This window comes from Rosa chinensis, chromosome 5 (genome assembly GCF_002994745.2).
Source record: "Rosa chinensis cultivar Old Blush chromosome 5, RchiOBHm-V2, whole genome shotgun sequence".
In the NCBI taxonomy this organism is placed as follows: Eukaryota; Viridiplantae; Streptophyta; class Magnoliopsida; order Rosales; family Rosaceae; genus Rosa; species Rosa chinensis.
Genome location: NC_037092.1, coordinates 54336662 through 54355721, shown reverse-complemented (window position 1 = coordinate 54355721; position 19060 = coordinate 54336662).

Below are 19060 nucleotides of genomic sequence, written 5' to 3'. Positions count from 1 at the left end.
TTCCCTCACCATTTTCCCTCATCCAAACACATTCTAATTAATTCTTCTATTTTCTCCAGTTAATTGACAAGTGTCCACTTCTTGATGTGAAGAATTAGCTAGCTTCATTTTCTTCGTTCTCAATTTTACACTTTTAAAAAACAAACTGCCTCAGCCGAATAGCAGGAACCTATTATCCAAGTAATACAACGTTTGACGAATACACCAAGACCAAATACTTTCAAAGGACAACTGAAAAATGTGTCTTAGCTGGTTGTAGTAGTGATAGCTAAATTAAAATCTATTGATTTTTTTTATTCTCCTACAAGAATGTCAATGTAGTGTAGGGAAATTGGGGTCTCCCGCAGAGAATTAATCTAAACTAAAGGCTTTAACAAAATGTCATAAAAGTGACTATTGCTCCTGCTGAACAGCAGCCAAAAAATAAATTAAAAATCTAAACAAAACAACTCAGCAAAATACAAAAATTTATAGAGATGTGCTAGACACACAGGGTATCTAGTACACAAAATTTGGTGACATTTGGAGTTCGTTTTCTATGCAAATTAAATATGTAAACACAGAAGATAGAAAGTAAAGAAAGCTGAAAACATATTTTAGAATGGTTGATATCAAGATGAGAAACTAGTTAGGGAAGAAGTATCCACCCCCAACAATCACACACAACATACTTTGCTTAATTAATCCAATTTACTCATATGAAGATACTCAGGTTGGCTCTGTACGCTTGAACACAACCTATTACCCTTTCTTACTTCGTACGCTAGGCAGTAAGTGTTGTACACCTAGGCTATTTTGAAGCTATGCAACCTAAAGGTACGCTTAATAGATTTAATATGGAGAGATCATTAAGTTCAAAAAGAGGTTGAGACGTCACTAGGTATTGCAATTAACTTAGAGCCTTGCTAAACCTAGAGTTTTGTTCACTCGTTAGTCAAAACTACCGATTACTTCTCTGGACAATTTGAGGAATCCTGTGGTGACCCGAGAGGAGGGTCCCACAGCGCCGTGACCCCGAGCCAATGAGAAACCAACATGTCACAAATGACATCTCGATGACTTATCAATCCGAAATCGCAAGGCCTTTTGGATTTAGTTTGTTGGTTTACAAAACATTTTCTTGGACGAATCATTCTAGCAACCAAACAACACAATTTCAAAAGCAGAATTAAAGCGGGCTAAAGGATTTGGGCTAACAATAAGAGCCCAATTTGGAAAATAACAAATCACTAAGTAAAAACAAGTATGAGAGACGCGCCCCAGGGTTGCGGGTCTCTCGAAATTTTGTAAATAAACAAATAGGAAACAAATAAAAAGTAAATAAATAAGGGACTTTCCGGTAAGAGACTAAGACCTTAATTTAATGAAATAAAGAGAAATACGCCAAGCTGGGCCATGTGCCTCCACTGTAATCTCTCCGACCACATTCTCGAGACCTGCACACTGTTGTAGGGGTGAGCTTTCGTCCTTGCATGCCCAGTAGGGGCGGACCCAATCATGCTAGGTTTGAAAAATAATAAACTTGTAAATATTTACTATATAATATTATGCATGTTTATCGAAAATACTTTAAAAAGAGGCAACCACAAACATTTTGTAGATACCTCTACTAGCAAGCTAGTTTTGCTACATCACCAAGCATAAGTAACACCCTCCTGGGGGGCCCACAAGCCATGGTGGGGCCCAACCGAGACATGCATCCCATAGCCTGATGTCGAAGCTACGCCACGGTAGTCGGAAGATGCAAATACCTCGCCGGGAAGCCACCTTCCCGGCCTTGCAAAGTCACCTTCACAAGCATGCTTTTCTATACTAGAATAGTGATATCTACATCTCACATCTAAGAAAATGTAAAGGAGATGGCTTCCTTCACCTATAAAAGGAACTCTCCTCCCACTTACTCAACATCCCATTACACACTTTGTAATCTCTTTAGGCCGCAAGGCCCAACCACACATAATACAATATTCAGAGTGGACGTAGTTTCCCGCTAAGGCGGGAAACGAACCACTATACTTCGCTTGTGTCGTTCTCTCTCTCTCTCTCTCTCTCTCTCTCTCTCTCTCTCTCTCTCTCTCTCTCTCTCTCTCTCTCTCTCTCTCTCTCTCTCTCTAAAGCTAACTAGAGACCCCCTCGGATCTCTAACGTTAACATTGGTGCTAGAAGCAGGGTAAACCGATACAATGGCTTTGTCACTTACCATTAAGTTAAGTCATCTTGACGGAACTCAAATAATATTTCTTTTGAGTTATATAATTGATATTCTTAGTGGCAACTTATGCCATCTGCCAAGTCAACGCTTGGTCAATGCCCATCTCAAAAGTCAACGCTGGCAAACGCCAACTCCGTCCCAAGTCAACGCCAGCTCAAATGGTCAACGCTGAACCACTAAAAAAAAAAAAACACAATCGTGCCAAGGTACTCTGGACACCCAGAGATCTCCTCTGGGCACCCATTCCATCTTCAATCATCACCTCCGCTCCGCTGAGCTTCTGAACTTTCTCCTCCACTGAGTTTTCTCCTCCACCGCTAGACAATAATGCATCCGCCAAGAGCTTGCACCGCTAAGCCTCACAGCCAATCAAGCTTGCTCTCTGTCTCACCAAACCGCTAGAGGGTTTGACGCACACAGCCAAGGACAATACCAAAATGCATAAGCCCTTCATCATCATCATGGCATCAGCGGCATCGCTTCAAGTGGTCAGACCACCGCAAACCACAACTGACCGCACATACTCCCTCCTCCGGTCACCTATTACACCTAGGCCTCATCATATGGCCCTTGGGCCCTAAGCCCGCCTGGCCTGTAGAGCCGAAGCCCGGCCCGGCCCTTCCATTAGGGCGGGCCGGCCCGACCCTTTTTTATTTAGGGTAGGGTATGGGTCACACAAATAAAGCCCGGCCCTACCCTACGGCCCGGCCCGATTGAGCCCGTAAGGGCTAGGCCCGGCCCGGCCCTTAAAGCCCGGCCCTAAAATTTATATTTTATTTTTGTTATTTTCTATTACATGTGTTATATGTATAAAAGTAATAAAACTATGGAAGTGTAGAAAATTATTTCAATCTACCATATTAGGAAATGAGTCTTTTAAATTGAGCCATATTTTGAGAAGAAAAAAATATTTTTTTTTAAAGAATTAACCGTTAATTCGGCAAAAACGCCGCCGTTTTAATATAATCTTATGGGTATTTTAATATTTACCAATAATTACTGTTAACTAATTAACTGTAATAATTACAAAGCTATTATTTCAAATTGGACAATATATTCATGTAATACCAATTTTGAAATAAATCAAGTAATCAACATAACTAAAAATAATCAATTGGTCGAGTTGAAACCTTTTTACCAATGTAATGTTAACTTCTTAATGAGCAAAATGGGGGACGAAATGGAATTTTTTAAAATGAACCGCTGGATGTTGTTTGCATATGAATATATGTTAGTGGTAGAAATTTCAACAATTTCCGCATTCGGTTGGACCTCGATCTACCCGGTCAACTCAATACCCTAAATAGAACATAAAACAAATATGTTCTTAACCAGTCCTTGGCAATTCACTTTTTTTGATCTTTCAGCTCCCACACTCTCATGGGTAGGGGGTCTATTTATGGATGTCAAAATTCCGCAACGTTTGTCCGCGCATGGTACCGCTCCCCTTAGGGAAGTTTGCTTGTGCAAAGCGTTGACCGCTCCATTAGGTGCCTTATTCACTGCGGATCGGCCTAATTTCTTTACACAATACCTATCACTATTGTATAAACATATAAGAATTTTCAGATTGATCGATTTTCATTTCAAAATTTTTGGATCGCACATAATCCTTATATGTCTTGTAATGTAGTATAACTAGTTTATTAGGCTTGTTACCCTCCATGAGCAAAATGAGGGACGAAATGGAATTTTTTAAAATGAACCGCTGGATGTTTTTTTCATATGAATATATGTTAGTGGTAGAAATTTCAACAATTTCCGCATTCGGTTGGACCTCGATCTACCCGGTCAACTCAATACCCTAAATAGAACATAAAACAAATATGCTCTTAACCGGTCCTTGGAAATTCACTTTTTTCGATCTTTCAGCTCCCACACTCTCATGGGTAGGGGGTCTACTTATGGATGTCAAAATTCCGCAACGTTTGTCCGCGCATGGTGCCGCTCCCCTTAGGGAAGTTTGCTTGTGCAAAGCGTTGACCGCTCCGTTAGGTGCCTTATTCACGGCGGATCGGCCTAATTTCTTTAGACAATACCTATCACTATTGTATAAACATATAAGAATTTTCCGATTGATCGTATTTCATTTCAAAATTTTTGGATCGCACATAATCCTTATATGTCTTGTAATGTAGTATAACTAGTTTATTAGGCTTGTTACCCTCCATGAGCAAAATGGGGGACGAAATGGAATTTTTTTAAATGAACCGCTGGATGTTGTTTTCATATGAATATATGTTAGTGGTAGAAATTTCAACAATTTTCGCATTCGGTTGGATCTCGATCTACCCGGTCAACTCAATACCCTTAATAGAACATAAAACAAATATGCTCTTAACCGGTCCTTGGCAATTCACTTTTTTCGATCTTTCAGCTCCCACACTCTCATGGGTAGGGGGTCTATTTATGGATGTCAAAATTCCGCAACGTTTGTCCGCGCATGGTGCCGCTCCCCTTAGGGAAGTTTGCTTGTGCAAAGCGTTGACCGCTACGTTGGACGCCTTATTCACGGCGGATCGGCCTAATTTCTTTACACAATACCTATCAATGTTGTATAAACATATAAGAATTTTCAGATTGGTCGATTTTCATTTCAAAATTTTTGGATCTCACATAATCCTTATATGCCTTGTAATGTAGTATAACTAGTTTATTAGGCTTGTTACCCTCCATGAGCAAAATGGGGGACGAAATGGAATTTTTTTAAATGAACCGTTGGATGTTGTTTTCATATGAATATATGTTAGTGGTAGAAATTTCAGCAATTTCCGCCTTCGGTTGGACCTCGATCTACCCGGTCAACTCAATACCCTAAATAGAACATAAAACAAATATGCTCTTAATCGGTCCTTGGCAATTCATTTTTTTTCGATCTTTCAGCTCCCACACTCTCATGGGTAGGGGGTCTACTTACGGATGTCAAAATTCCACAACGTTTGTCCGCACATGATGCCTCTCCCCTTAGGGAAGTTTGCTTGTGCAAAGCGTTGACCGCTACTTTGGACGCCTTATTCACGGCGGATCGGCCAAATTTCTTTACACAATACCTATCACTATTGTATAAACATATAAGAATTTTCAGATTGGTCGATTTTCATTTTAAAATTTTTGGATCGCACATAATCCTTATATGCCTCGTAATGTAGTATAACACTATAACTAGTTTATTAGGCTTGTTACCCTCCATGAGCATTGTCAGATTGATCAATTTCCATTTCGAAATTTTTGGCCCGCCCGAATAAGCCATATTTTTTTTCTATTTTTTAATTACGTTTCTCTTTTTTCTATAATATGCAATTTATCTCTTTCTTTGTAATTGATTTCATAAGTTTTGTTTTCTTTAATTTCTATTTTCTTTGTTAGACAACAATTAATATTGGGAGATTTATATAGATAGTTAATTGAATATAACCACCTTAAGTAATATTAATAAATGTTATAAGTTACAAGTATTATATTAATATAAAATATGTTCAATAAAAACAATGAGTCTTATATCACCAATATATACCATTAAGCCATATTTTGAGAAGAAAAAATAATGTTTTTTTTTTGTTAAACAAAATAAGGCCCTTTTTGGCCCATTTCAGCCCTATTTGGCCCTATTTGAGGGCCGGCCCGACCCGGCCCTTTCGGCCCTAACGGATCGGGCTTTTCGGGCGGGTAAGGGTTAGCATATTTAAGCCCTGGCCCGACCCTACCCGGCCCTAAATTTTGTTGACTTTGACTAGGCCCGGCCCGGCCCATGATGACCCCTAATTACACCCAAGGTTATGCTCCGCCGACCAAGGCTTCTACCACTGCTGGACAGAGCCTTCCCCGCTGGTCAAGCTGTCTCCGCTGACCATCAAAACCTCTTGGACCACAACTTCCACCGGCCAAATGCTCCGCTTCGCCTAGCTTAAAAGCTTGTCAAAGCTCTGCCAAGCACAAGGGCCGGCAACTATCACCGCCAAGCTTCCTCCACTAAGCGGCATCAACGGTAACCCAGCATCGCCAAGCTTCTTCAACAAAGCACCATTTTGCAAACACTTCCAGCGTCAACAATCTTGACGTCGTCCGTCAAGCATCGCAGCAGCTCCGCTTAACCGCTGGCCACCACCGCTGGACAAGGCTACCGCTGACCAAAGATTATTCCGCTAGCCATACACCGCTAGCACACCAAAGTGCCAGCAGCACCAGCAGCCTCCATTCGGCCACCCTCCGCTGGAAAATCATCCGCTAGGCACCGCAGCCATGTCTAGCTTTGGACCAACGGAATCACCTACGTTCAACTCCGCCAACCAATTACGAACACGGTCATATTTGCAGACGCGGTCTCCCCTACAGCGGGCCATCAATTTTCTCTCCACCTATCAACCCAGGCACCCTCAAGCATGACACTTATCAGCTCTCATCTAGAGCTAGGTGCTGAGTTCCTCTCCGAACACCCACCGCAACTGACAGCAAGAGACGCCGTCACCGAGTACCACTTCAATTAACAAGGCTTCTACTAAGGAACTCGCCGGAGCAATGGAGAGTCATGCTTGGACAACTCCAACATGATTTGGGTACTTATATCAATTCCAATTCGCTCTAAATCGGCATAAGATAAGTAACTATAGCTCAATACACGCTCTTCCAATTAGAGCTATTGCCATGCCTTTACATGCTTTTACTACTTATAAGCGTTCCTATAATATATCACAATTGATATGCATGCATTTACATACTACTACGAGTTTAAGCATGCTTACACCTTGTACCAATCTTACTAATACACCTACTATGCTCAAGGCCATGCTTAAAATATCTCAATCATCCTTAAGCATGTCTACACAAAATGTTATTAGTAACTTTACTACAGGTACATGCTATACACATACATGCTTACAACAATCTAATGTGACACTCCCTTAAACAAACTATGCCATGTCTAGAAGCTTGTGACACCTATGACTTAATTAAACATGCTCGGATAAACGACTTGCTTAGGTTACGACTCGCTTGGGTATCGAGCATGGCCACGACTTCCTTGGGCCACGCCCCGCATGCTTGCATAGCGCCTACCCGCTCAACTACACCCAACTTTCTAGAATACAACCAAAATCGCTCAAACATATCCAACATGCTTTAGTTAAGCTCGAGGTTCACAATACTTCATAGCTTTCATTGGAAGCTACTCCCAAAATTTTATATGGACACCCATCACACTTGCAATCATCTAATATGCATGTCACATGGCTATAAGATCCATATATTATTACTTGCTACACTTATTTTTCATTGTTCATACAATTACAAACTTTACATGTACACTATATGTAAAATATTTTGTCTAGCCTCTTGGCCACCATACTTTGTCAAACTCTGCCCATGGGAAAGAGACCTAAAACGGGTCTAAAGACTCCACGAGTCTATGGTCCACGACCAACCGCCAAGCAATAAGGCAACGCCTCATAATAATGATGACCGCTATGCGGTATTATAGTCAAGCTTTTCTCCTCCGGGAAAGAGTAAAGGGAGCAGTTAAAGTAGCCTACGGTAGCCATTGCTCCGGTAGTTAACCCTTGACGCTTGGGTATCGAAGATTAGGTTCGCTACCTAACACCCACTGCTTATGCGCAGCTCCCCTCATCAAACAATTTTCCGACCATACGGAGGTCTATAGCCAAGAGTAGGGGACTCCTTGGAAGGCCTAGCAGGGGTCCACCCGAAAGGGCACAAGCGTTCACTCTGACCAATTCTAGATGGATGACGCACTTGCACTAATTATGCTCTCAAAACGGCACAAAGCCACGCTTTGGTATCAACCCCACTGAAAACCCTCCTTGATCGGGGACTTCGGGGACTTGTACATACAGCCCAGCATAATTAGCAACAGTTACGCTCATGCCACATGGCATCACCTTCGAGCTACCTGTTAATGCCTCAGCGGCACCCTTGAGCTTTCACGCTCCTGCCTCAGCAGCACCTCCGAGCTTTAACGCTCTCACCTCAGCGGCATCACCGAGTTTCCGCTCACGCCCTCACGGCACCCCGAGCTTCTCGCTCACGAGCTTCCGCTCATGCCTTCGCGGCAACCCCGAGCTTCCACTCACGCCTTCGCGATACCCCCGAGCTTTCCACATAAGCTTCCTCTCATGCCTTCGCGACATCCCAGAGCTTCCGCTCATACCTTCGCGGCAACCCCGATCTTCCGCTCACGCATTGGTGGCACCCTCGAGCTTTCTGCTCACGACCTTCCTCTCATGCCTTCGCTGCACCCTAGAGCTTCTCGCTCACGAGGTTCTGCTCATGCCTTCGCGGAAAACCCGAGCTTCCGCTCACGCCTTCGCGGCACCCCCGAGCTTCCGCTCACGCCTTCCCGGCAACCCCAGAGCTTCCCGCTCTCGCCTTCACGACAATCCCAGAGCTTCCTGCTCTCGCCTTCGCGGCACCCCCGAGCTTCCGTTCACATCTTCCCGGCAACCCCCGAGCTTCCAGCTCACGAGCTTCCGCTCACGCCTTCCCGGCAACCCCAGAGCTTCCTGCTCTCGCCTTCGTGGCACCCCCAAGCTTCCCGCTCACGCCTTCCCTGCAACCCCCGAGCTTCCCGCTCATGCCTTCCCGGCAACCCTCGAGCTTCCTGCTCATGCCTTCCCGGCAACCCCCGAGCTTCCCGCTCACTCCTTCCCGGCACGCCCGAGCTTTCACGCTCTTGCCTTCCGGCATTCCCAACCTTTACACTCACATCCACTAACATCATACACATTAATGGAACATACGAATGAAACCCAAACAAACACAAGCGTTCACATCTTCATCGTTCACGAATTACAAACGTTTGCCTTCATGGCACTCATGCAACTTAAACCGAGTGTAACCTCGTCAACTCGACCTCGTTTGTTTTTCTTGCGCGCATCACGCATTTGTCATATGCAATTCATATGTTCACACAACCACGTAACCTCGAGTTTATACGTCATAATCGATCATACTCGGCGCCATTCGCATATATATATACATATATATATCAACATGTATCATGCACCTCATACATTCGTACATGCCAACGCATATCAATGCAACTCACATTTGTTGCCCAATACAACAAGCATTCTCCATATGCGTGTTTTTGTCTTTGTTATGCAGGTTAACGAGTCCCTTCTTGCTTACGGAGTTCGGGGACTTGTAGGGGCTCCGTGCCGTCCGATTACTTATGCTTGATGACTTCATGATTATAACTCCCCAACCAAGAAGCTCCTCTTACTTGGGGACTTCGGGGACTTGTAGATACCTGTACTAGCAAGATAGTTTTGCTACATCACCAAGCATAAGTAACACCCTCTTGGGGGGGCCCACAAGCCATGGCGGGGCCCAACCGAGACATTCATCCCGTAGCCCGATGTCTAAGGTACGCCACGGTAGTCGGAAGCAGCAAATACCTCGTCGGGAAGTCACCTTCCCGGCCTTGCCAAGTCACCTTCACAAGCTTGTTTTTCTATACTAGAATAGTGATATCTACATCCCACATCTAAGAAAATGTAAAGGAGATGGCTTCCTTCACCTATAAAAGGAACTCTCCTCCCACTTACTCAACATCCCATTACACACTTTGTAATCCTTTTAGGCCGCAAGGCCCAACCACACATAATACAATATTCAGAGTGGACGTAGTTTTCCGCTAAGGCGGGAAATGAATCACTATACTTTGCTTGTGTCATTCTCTCTCTCTCTCTCTCTCTCTCTCTAAAGCTAACTAGAGACCCCCTCAGATCTCTAACTTTAACACATTTGTTTTCTTTTATAAAACATATGCAGCATGTTTCACACAACTTGGAGCTCCGAGATACTTACCTGTCAGCTAAACTAAAACAAATCGGTGACCGACCTAGTTCGTCATCCTTCGAGAACCGGCCAATTACTCTATAGTCCTTGTGACTACAAGTAGCGAAAGTATCCATTTCCTGGCCCTGAGTCTCCTATGAATGGTTCACTGTCGGTACTCACCCTTCCTCGACAAACATAGGAGCACAGCCCCCTCCGGAGGTTCATGGTTATCGACACCGTGGGATCCCTAGGAATCTAGGCGTCTAGGTCCCATTCACTTTCAGGTCACAAGTACAAATATACAAGGGGTATAGTATCTCAACATACAAGTCTAGCATCGGTTTTCACAATCAACAATTATCAGTTATGAAAACACAGGTATCACGAGGAATCGACTAATGAACAACCAAAAACGTACTTGCAGGCAACATAATATTATACTAGAGCATTCCACATATAGAAAAGCCTCTAACAAGGAAGGGATAGCTCACCCTACCTGGAATTGGAGTGCTCATTCACATTCGTGTTCGTTCCTGACTTTCGATAATTTGTCCAAATCCATGTACACACGCTCGAGTCCCTTAACAAAAACTATTTCTGATAAGAAATAAACTCATAATTTCAAATTGTTCAATTCCTTTATAAATTACCAATTTATCTCTAACCAATAATTATTGTTAACCATTCCCGAACAATTCATTTAACGCAATAAGTTCATTCGGGATATGGTGATCATACTTCTTTCCTTAATGTAATTCGGGTCAACCGAGTTGACATTTTTACTTAGTCTTTAAACCTTAAGCAAAAAGATAAATATCAATCACCATTCCCGAATCATTACATTCCTACCCTAATTTTGGGATATGGTGCATTAGAGTACTTCGAGCAACCTTGTTCCATGAATCTTAATTGACTACATAAAATCCATTATTTTCATTATCGATTTTTCCTTAACCTTGTTCACAACATAACTCATTTTTCATTAACGGTCCATTCTTATTTATCAATTTCTTTCTACGTCGCATCACATAGTAATTCTATCGAATTTTCTATGGACACCCAATATATATTCCAACTGTTTCTGCACATCCACAATTATTCTCGTCACAACCCTTAACATAACAAAATGTCTTAGCAAACCTTAACCAAAACATCTACTTACAGAACCAGAAACAATCTCAAACCACCATTTCCAATCCAATTTATTATTCTCACAACCACAAATTCACAGTATGCATACTCAACATTCACTTAACCAAATCTCCAATTCAAGGTTACAACACCAGGTTATTAACTCATCCGGATTTACTTTCTGATTCAAACATAAACTTCCAGCAACCAATTTTAGACTTCACAATGTCAATCAATTAATATCTACCTAACCAAACCATCATAGTTGCTTAACTTCCCATTATCACCAGAAGAGAAAAACTTGATTCAAGGGTCAGTATATACCTACAAAAACGAACTCAGTTTCCCAGAATTACTTGCTGAAACTAGATTGATGATGAACTGATGATCCTGCTGCCAATAACCCAACAAGCTTTACAATTTCTCTTCTACAAGCGCAGTCAAGACGAGAACCAAGCCCAGAGAGGCCTGAGAAGTCGCCGGTGCCGAAGAACATGGCAGAGCCAAAGCCAACCTAGAAACCCAATCAGTCAAAATCATTCGAATTGAAAAACTAATTGGTCCAACTTGTAGAGAAGGACGAGGGGATCGATTTTCATACCACATGCTGTCCAATTGGTGGCCGGAGTTGTCGGAATTTGCAGAACTCGCCAGAGAATCTTCAAGCTTTGGATCGTCGATTCTCTTTCCTCTTGTGATGCATGGCTGATCCAAGGACACATAGTTGTCGACGATGGCAAGACGAAGAGAATGGTGCCCGTGCACCGGCCGGAGATCTGAGAAAGTGGAGGAGCAGTGGTGTTGCGACTGTGGTGGTCGCGTTCCGTGGTTGTAGGCGGTGCATGTCAACGGTGAGGCTCGGGTCTGGTTGGTTTTGGGTGCTAGATCGATTGGTGGTGGAGGTGACGTTATGTGGTGGCCAGAGATGGAGTTTTCCGATAGGTGCAGAGGGAAGAAGAGAGAGTGTGTGTGCAAGAGGTCGAGAGGGAACAGAGAGAGAGACGCGGCTGGAAGTGGAGAGGGAGAGTGGATTCTAGAGTTTCCATGTTGCAATTTCCCATTTATACTTATGAGTGTGAAACGGTGATTTTACCCATGCGATGAATTACAAATCTCTTCTAGCTAATTGCTTTCGGTTTTGGCTCGTAACTTTTCTTTTATTCCTTTTTTGTTGGAAACTTCCTAAGTTATTTCTTGACTTAATCCTAGGCCCAAAACTCAATCTCGTAAAAACCTAAAATCCAAAACTTTGTTACAACTGAATTTATCATCTTCGAAACTTCAACAAACGGTCGCCTTACTAAACTTCTGTAACCTTCTAGGCCCAAATGAAAGAATCTTAGCCCAAACTTAAATCGTAAGGCCCAATAGGTGGTCTCGAACTATAACAATCTCCAAAGTCATTTCCTTCACTTGAATCACCTTGCGGAAAAATCTTATTGGTGAGAAATTACTTTCGGAAATTAACTAAAATTTTCAGGGGCTCACAAATCCAACTATTGATTCATGCATCAAACAATCAAAGTATTAAAACTCTAGCATGCATACTAAGTAGGCCTCCAAAGCACACAAACATAGAATTTATTGATGGAAAAGTAGTAAACTAAAGTCTTATATTGAATTAAAAGACAATAAAATAAAAGGTCAAATCGTCTTATAGTTCATGTCCATAGGTGCTTCAAATAGCCCCCCAAACTAATAAAAACCTAGTTACTCGTAAAATAAAGAATAATAGAAAGAAGTCGCAGCAACGGCTACAAGGAAGAGATCAGGTTGCCTTCATCTTTCTTGTTGTGTACGTATAGGAAATCCAAAACCTAAAGACTTTAGGGTTAGCGTGCTTAGGTGAAATTCCTATTGGCTCTTGAACTTGATGACGCATTCCAGCCATTCACATCACGCCAATTGTCCACATTGGAATATGCAGCACGAACTCGTCCTCGGGGTTCCCGGTGTGATTTGGGCCTCGAATCATAAATTTCCATCAAAACTCATATTCACGTGCAGTTTGACCTTCTTATACTAAATAGGCCATAATTTCTTCTAGAAAAATGATATTAACAAACCATAAAAAGATATGGAAACTAGACATCCAAGTCTTTCCACCAATATAAAGATCATCATTTGATTTGTTCTGAATTGGTCTCAGTGCTCTACGAAAGTTGACTGATCTGCACAGGCAGATTTACTTATTTTGCCTTTCAATCCCTATTTTGCTTCTTTTCTTCTTCTTTGCTCTAAAATACCTACAAAACAAATAAACAGAATAGATGACTAGAAAATACAATAAATTAATAAAGAAAGTATAGAAATTAACGTTATTAACATCACATAAATATGCTCTTATCAAGTAGAGAAAGTAACATTAGTGCAGGTCTAAAGAGAAAATACAATATATATTGTACGTTAATGAGTGTATAACAATATTGTACGTGTAAAAGTAAAATTGAGATTGGAATTGGTCTACTCATTTCATTTCATAGTCCCTTTATATAGGGATAAAATTACAACGGAAATATCGATTACATTAATGATACTAAATGTTGATTGGGCTGTGATTGTAATTCCTTGATTCCCTCCTCGTCAGTTGCTTTGACGAAGACACATAATGTTCTTTTCCTTTAACACTCCCCCTTGTGCCAAGTCAAAGACGAAATGGTGTATGAGTTGTTGCCTCACTAAAAACCTTGCCAAGTAACAATAAAAACCCTGTGGGACAAAAAATGCACCTTGGTTGAAGGAAAAGAGCACAATGCACCTTCTACATTTGAGGATGATATGTATGTGTTAGACTCCCCCTGACGTCTACACCTCCCCCTAGTCCTTACATTAATCAAGAGAGTTTGGAACGTCTTTGCATTCCTATGTTTTTCATACTTTTCTCAAACGTGGCCTTATGAAATGATTTGGTGAACAAATCTGCCACATTCTCCTCATACCATACTTGATTCACTTGAATTTTGAGGAGGGCCTGTTGTTGCTGATTGTAGAAAAACTTTGGCGATATGTGTTTTGTATTATCACCCTTGATATAAACCTAGCTTCATCTATTCGATGCAAGTTGCATTATCTTTATAAATGCAAGTAGGCTCTTCAGTGGTAGAACTCAAACCACTAGTCCCTTGAATATGTGTAATGATAGCTCTTAACCATATACACTCTTGAACCACCTCATGTAGAGCAATGATCTCTGAGTGGTTCGAGGAGGTAGCTACAATGGTTTGCTTGGTTGATCTCCAAGATATCGCCGTGTTCCCAACGGTAAATACATAACCAGTTTGGGAATGACCTTTATATGGGTCAGAGAGGTACCCAACATCAGCAAAACCAACCAAAACGTCATTTGACATTTCGGTGTAGTGAGTGGCACTTTCGCCATCAACATTTTCTTTAGGGATTGCAGTTCCATCTGTCGTCCCTCTTGTCTCTCTGTAGGGAAAGAACAGTCCCAAGCCAATGGTTCCTTTTAGATATCGAAAATGTTCTTGATACTATTCCAGTGTCACTGCGTTGGCGCTGAGCTAAATCTAGCTAACAGGTTCACTGACAATGCAATGGTTGGTTGAGTACATTGGGCTAAGTACAATAATGTGCCTATTGCACTTAGATAGGGAATTTTAGCTCCCAACACCTCTTCGTTATCTTCCTTTGGACGACATGGATCTTTCTTTGCATCCAAACTTCGATCGATCATGGGAGTGCTAGTAGGATGCGCTTTGTCCGTGTTAAATCGTCTAACTTTTGGACATCCGTAGGCTGGTGGATTAGCATTCCACAAACTCGGTGTTCTAGTTCAAGGCCTAAACAGAATCCAGTTTTCCCAAGATCCTTCATCTGAAATTTAGATTTCAAGTAGCTCGCAGTTTCTCTTATTTCATCAAGAGTACCTATTATGTTCATATCATCGACATATATGGTTACAGTTGCAAATCCGAACTTGTTTTCTTTGTTAATATGCAGGGGCATAATTCATCATTCTTATATCCATTCCCAATCAAATAGTCACTTGGACGGGTATACCACATCCACCAGGATTGTTTCAATCTGTAAAGTGAGCGTTTCAACTTAATTGCAAACGCACTCCGTAGTTTAGAGTCACTTGACTTGGGTAATGTAAGGTCATCAGGCACTTTCATATAAATATATATATATATATATATATATATATATATCTCTGAATCAAGATCTCCATAGAAATATGCAGTAACCACATCCATGAGCTGCATTTTCAGTCCTTCGGAAACTACCAAGCTAATTAAGTAGTGGAACATTATAACATCCATTACGGGAGAGTATGTCTCCTCATAGTCAATTCTAGGGCGTTGTGAGAAACCTTGAGCCACAAGGCGAGCCTTGTACCTCAGGACTTCATTCTTCTCATTACGCTTTCTGACAAAGACCCATTTAGGTCCTACAGGCTTTACACTTGGTGGGGTTGGCACTACCAGACCAAATACCTGTCTCTTTGCCATAGAATCTAGTTCTACCTGGATTGCTTCTTTCCATTTAGGCCATTCTGCTCTTTGTTGACATTCTGCAAAAGAGCGTTATTCGATATCATCGTGCTCTATGATTTCTTGAGCAACAGTGTATGCAAATACATCATCAATGTGTATGGAAGATCTTTCTATCAACTCATACGCACTCTCATAATCCATTGAGATTTCTTTGTTCTCTGGAATCATTTCAAACATCAGAGCGTCCTCCAGTATTGATTCATGGACATAACTATAATAAGAGACAATTTCATGAGAGGGATTCTCTACATTGATGATTAATGGATCGATTTGTGCCTTACTCGCCCTCTTCTTCCTTGGGTGAGCGTAACGACTCCCTTTGTTACCCGGCAGAGAATCTGCACAAGAACAATGGGTCAACTTGATGCAAACTAGGCTAGGGCATAGATCAGCGGAAGTTAGTTACCAAGAGCGCGCGTCAATTGTTGATCGACCAACAACTCCCAACCAGTGAGAAGACGAAGGTCAAGCAAGTTGCAATTCCGCCAACAACCTCTAATCCTTGCCACGCGGCACTCTTCCTTGCACGTCAGGTTATAACGCAAGCCTGCTACAAAAAAAAATGAAGAAATGGTTAGAACAAAATAGGAGTTGTCACAAGCAAAGCTAGCAACTCGGATCAGCGGCAGACGCTAGCGACAACCTCAGATAGGCTGGAACTCTGACTTAATCCTGAAGGTCGGCTCTCCCTCGTTCGACCCTGCTTGATATTGCCATCCCGCGGTGGCAACACAGAAGGTCCCCCGCCAAGGAGACATGGAATCCTTCAAATTCTCGATTAACTTGGGCGCCCCCTGGCGGCGGCTCAAGTTCACCTGCCCACTGCAACCTTGGCTCTTCATGTATACCGATTCGTAGAAGTGCAGTATCTCCGCCATGGTTGGATCCTCACAACCGGAAAGGCGCTATAGCGAGTTGAGCGCCATCAGCAACCGCCACATATTAGGACAAATCTGCCCAAAGGCGAGGCCAAACTCGCAAACCAAAATTTAGAGATTTGGCAGTAGCGGGAATGTCACTCCCTGGCGGAAGATCGCCTAGTGCACGGAGGCATGCCCCGCTGGCAGCATCGACGCTCTCTTATCCTTTAGCGGCGGACGCAGCTTCACTATGCCTGGCAGCTGGAACACCTGCTTCAATCGGTTCACGGCAGCAACAGTCATCGGTCCTCCCTTCTCGTCAACACGAGTACCATCGCGGAGAACCCATGCCGACTCAATTTCCTCCCTGGTCTCTCCCCCATCAGCGGAGTCGCTAGCGGCGCTGTTACTCCCTAACCTCTCCTCATGCCTATTCTGGAAGGAGGCATCCTCCCCTGCTCTAGAACTCTCTGGACGTCTAGCACGACCCATTGCTACTTCCTAAGGTATGGTCTGTAGTAGCTCGATCTCTAGCGGTTCGGACAGTGAGGTTCCTGCATGGGCGTTAGACTCAACCAGTCAAAAAATATCCTATCCGCCATACTAAGGGACACGTCAGACCCGAAATCCTCACTACTCGAGATCTTTACGACGCTAGCCATCACAAACCCTAAAACCCAAAACTAGTCAGTTCACACAAGATCTAGGCTATCCCTATGTCAGATTATAGCCAACAACGTCAAGACCACCCATTCCCAGAAAACCTATAAAATGCCAAAATAAGAACAAAACACATCCACACTCAAACCCAGATCCGACCACCTAGCAGGGTAAGAAACCTCAACCTTCTGTCAAACACCTAAAACCCACCCCAAACACAATTCTAGACCCTTACATACTTCAGAGAATGGTAGAAACCACTCCAAACACCAAAACGCGAAATTGGCAGAAGCAAACAAAAAGAAAAAACCCAATAAAACAGGGACGCTATTCAGATTACCAACCTCAAAGACGGAAACTTTGATGCGCTTGAAGATGCTTGTCTTCGATTCAGGAGATCTTCGTTCTCCAACAATCGATACCCTCACAGAATTGCAGAATTTTCTTTTCGGAAATCAGAGCAAAGCTTGAAGACGATGATTTCAGTTTGAAGTACAAAGTGTTAAAACACTATGTTTCCCCCTCTGTTATGTCAACGTCAAAATAATCTAACCCGTCCGCTTATAAACGACATCGCACGACCACCGTACACGTGCCCCAGGATCTCACTTACTCTCCGGATTAACTGAGGTGATTACTCGCATTAATGGCAAGGAGACGGGCATGCTGCAGAGACGTTATTCTACATGCTCACCCAGTACATGTTGGCTATGTGTCGAAGAGGCAAGTCACAACTCATCGGGCAGTCTTCGCTAAGCGCAACTCCTCTAGCGGAACTTTTCCCTTTTCATCTTGCAAGTGAGGCAGTCTCCACTAAGCGCAACTCCGCTAGTTGAACTGCTCCCTTTTCATCTTAGAAGTGAGGCAGTCTCCGCTAAGCGCAACTCCTCTAGCGGAACTGCTCCCTTTTCATCTTGCAAGTGATGCAGTCTCCACTAAGTGCAACTCTGCTCACTGGACCACCACCAAGTTGGTCCCAGCGACACTGCTTGCCACTAACTATCAGGGGAGGGAGTACCGCCAACGGCGATTCCCGAGGCAACTCCTCATCTTGACGATGACCGCTACGCAGCATTACAGTTAGGCTACGTCCCTCCGGGACACGGGGACACGTCAACAGTCTATGACAGGCCTGATCAGGCATGTTGACCCCCGCCACTCGGGTACCAAAGTTTGGGCTCACTACCCAACACCCTCTGCTCAGTACAGCTCCCCTCAACAAACAATACACTGACCAAAAGGAGGTCTATCTTAGCCGGGGAGTGGGGGACTCCCTGGGGGGCTTAACAGGGGCCCACCCGAAAGGGTACAAAGCGTTTGCTCAGTAAGTCCATGGTTGACAACTCATTGATGCTAATTATGCTTTTGCAAGTCTAGCTGAAGTAACGCTTCGAACCGTTAGGCAACTCCCCGACGAAGATTGCCCTCCTTGACTGGGGACTTGGGGGACTTGTACTTACAGAAGCATTTGCAAGCAAAATGAGCTATAATGAGCCATGCTCATGATACAGCCAGTGGTACCAACTACCGCCAACTGTGTGACCTACGGAAACACAGTCAAACAGGCTACCGCCTGAGCCCCTACTCACCCCATATCATAGCTGACGCGCCGCGCCAAGTTTGCATCAGAAGCTCCAGAAGCTGGGAACTGAAGCACATCAGTCCCACATCAAAAACATGGAAGAGCTCAGTCTCTTCCCCACCTATAAAAGGTTCTCTCCTCTCTCCTCATTAATTACGCATTTTGCTACTTACCTACTGTTACTTTGTCAACATAAAAACATTGACTGACTTTGGCATCGGAGAAGAGAAGACCGCCCAACGCGGTCTCCCTCTAACGCCCTTTGTATTTTACTTGACAGGTAGTGGAAGCTCTAAGAACATTG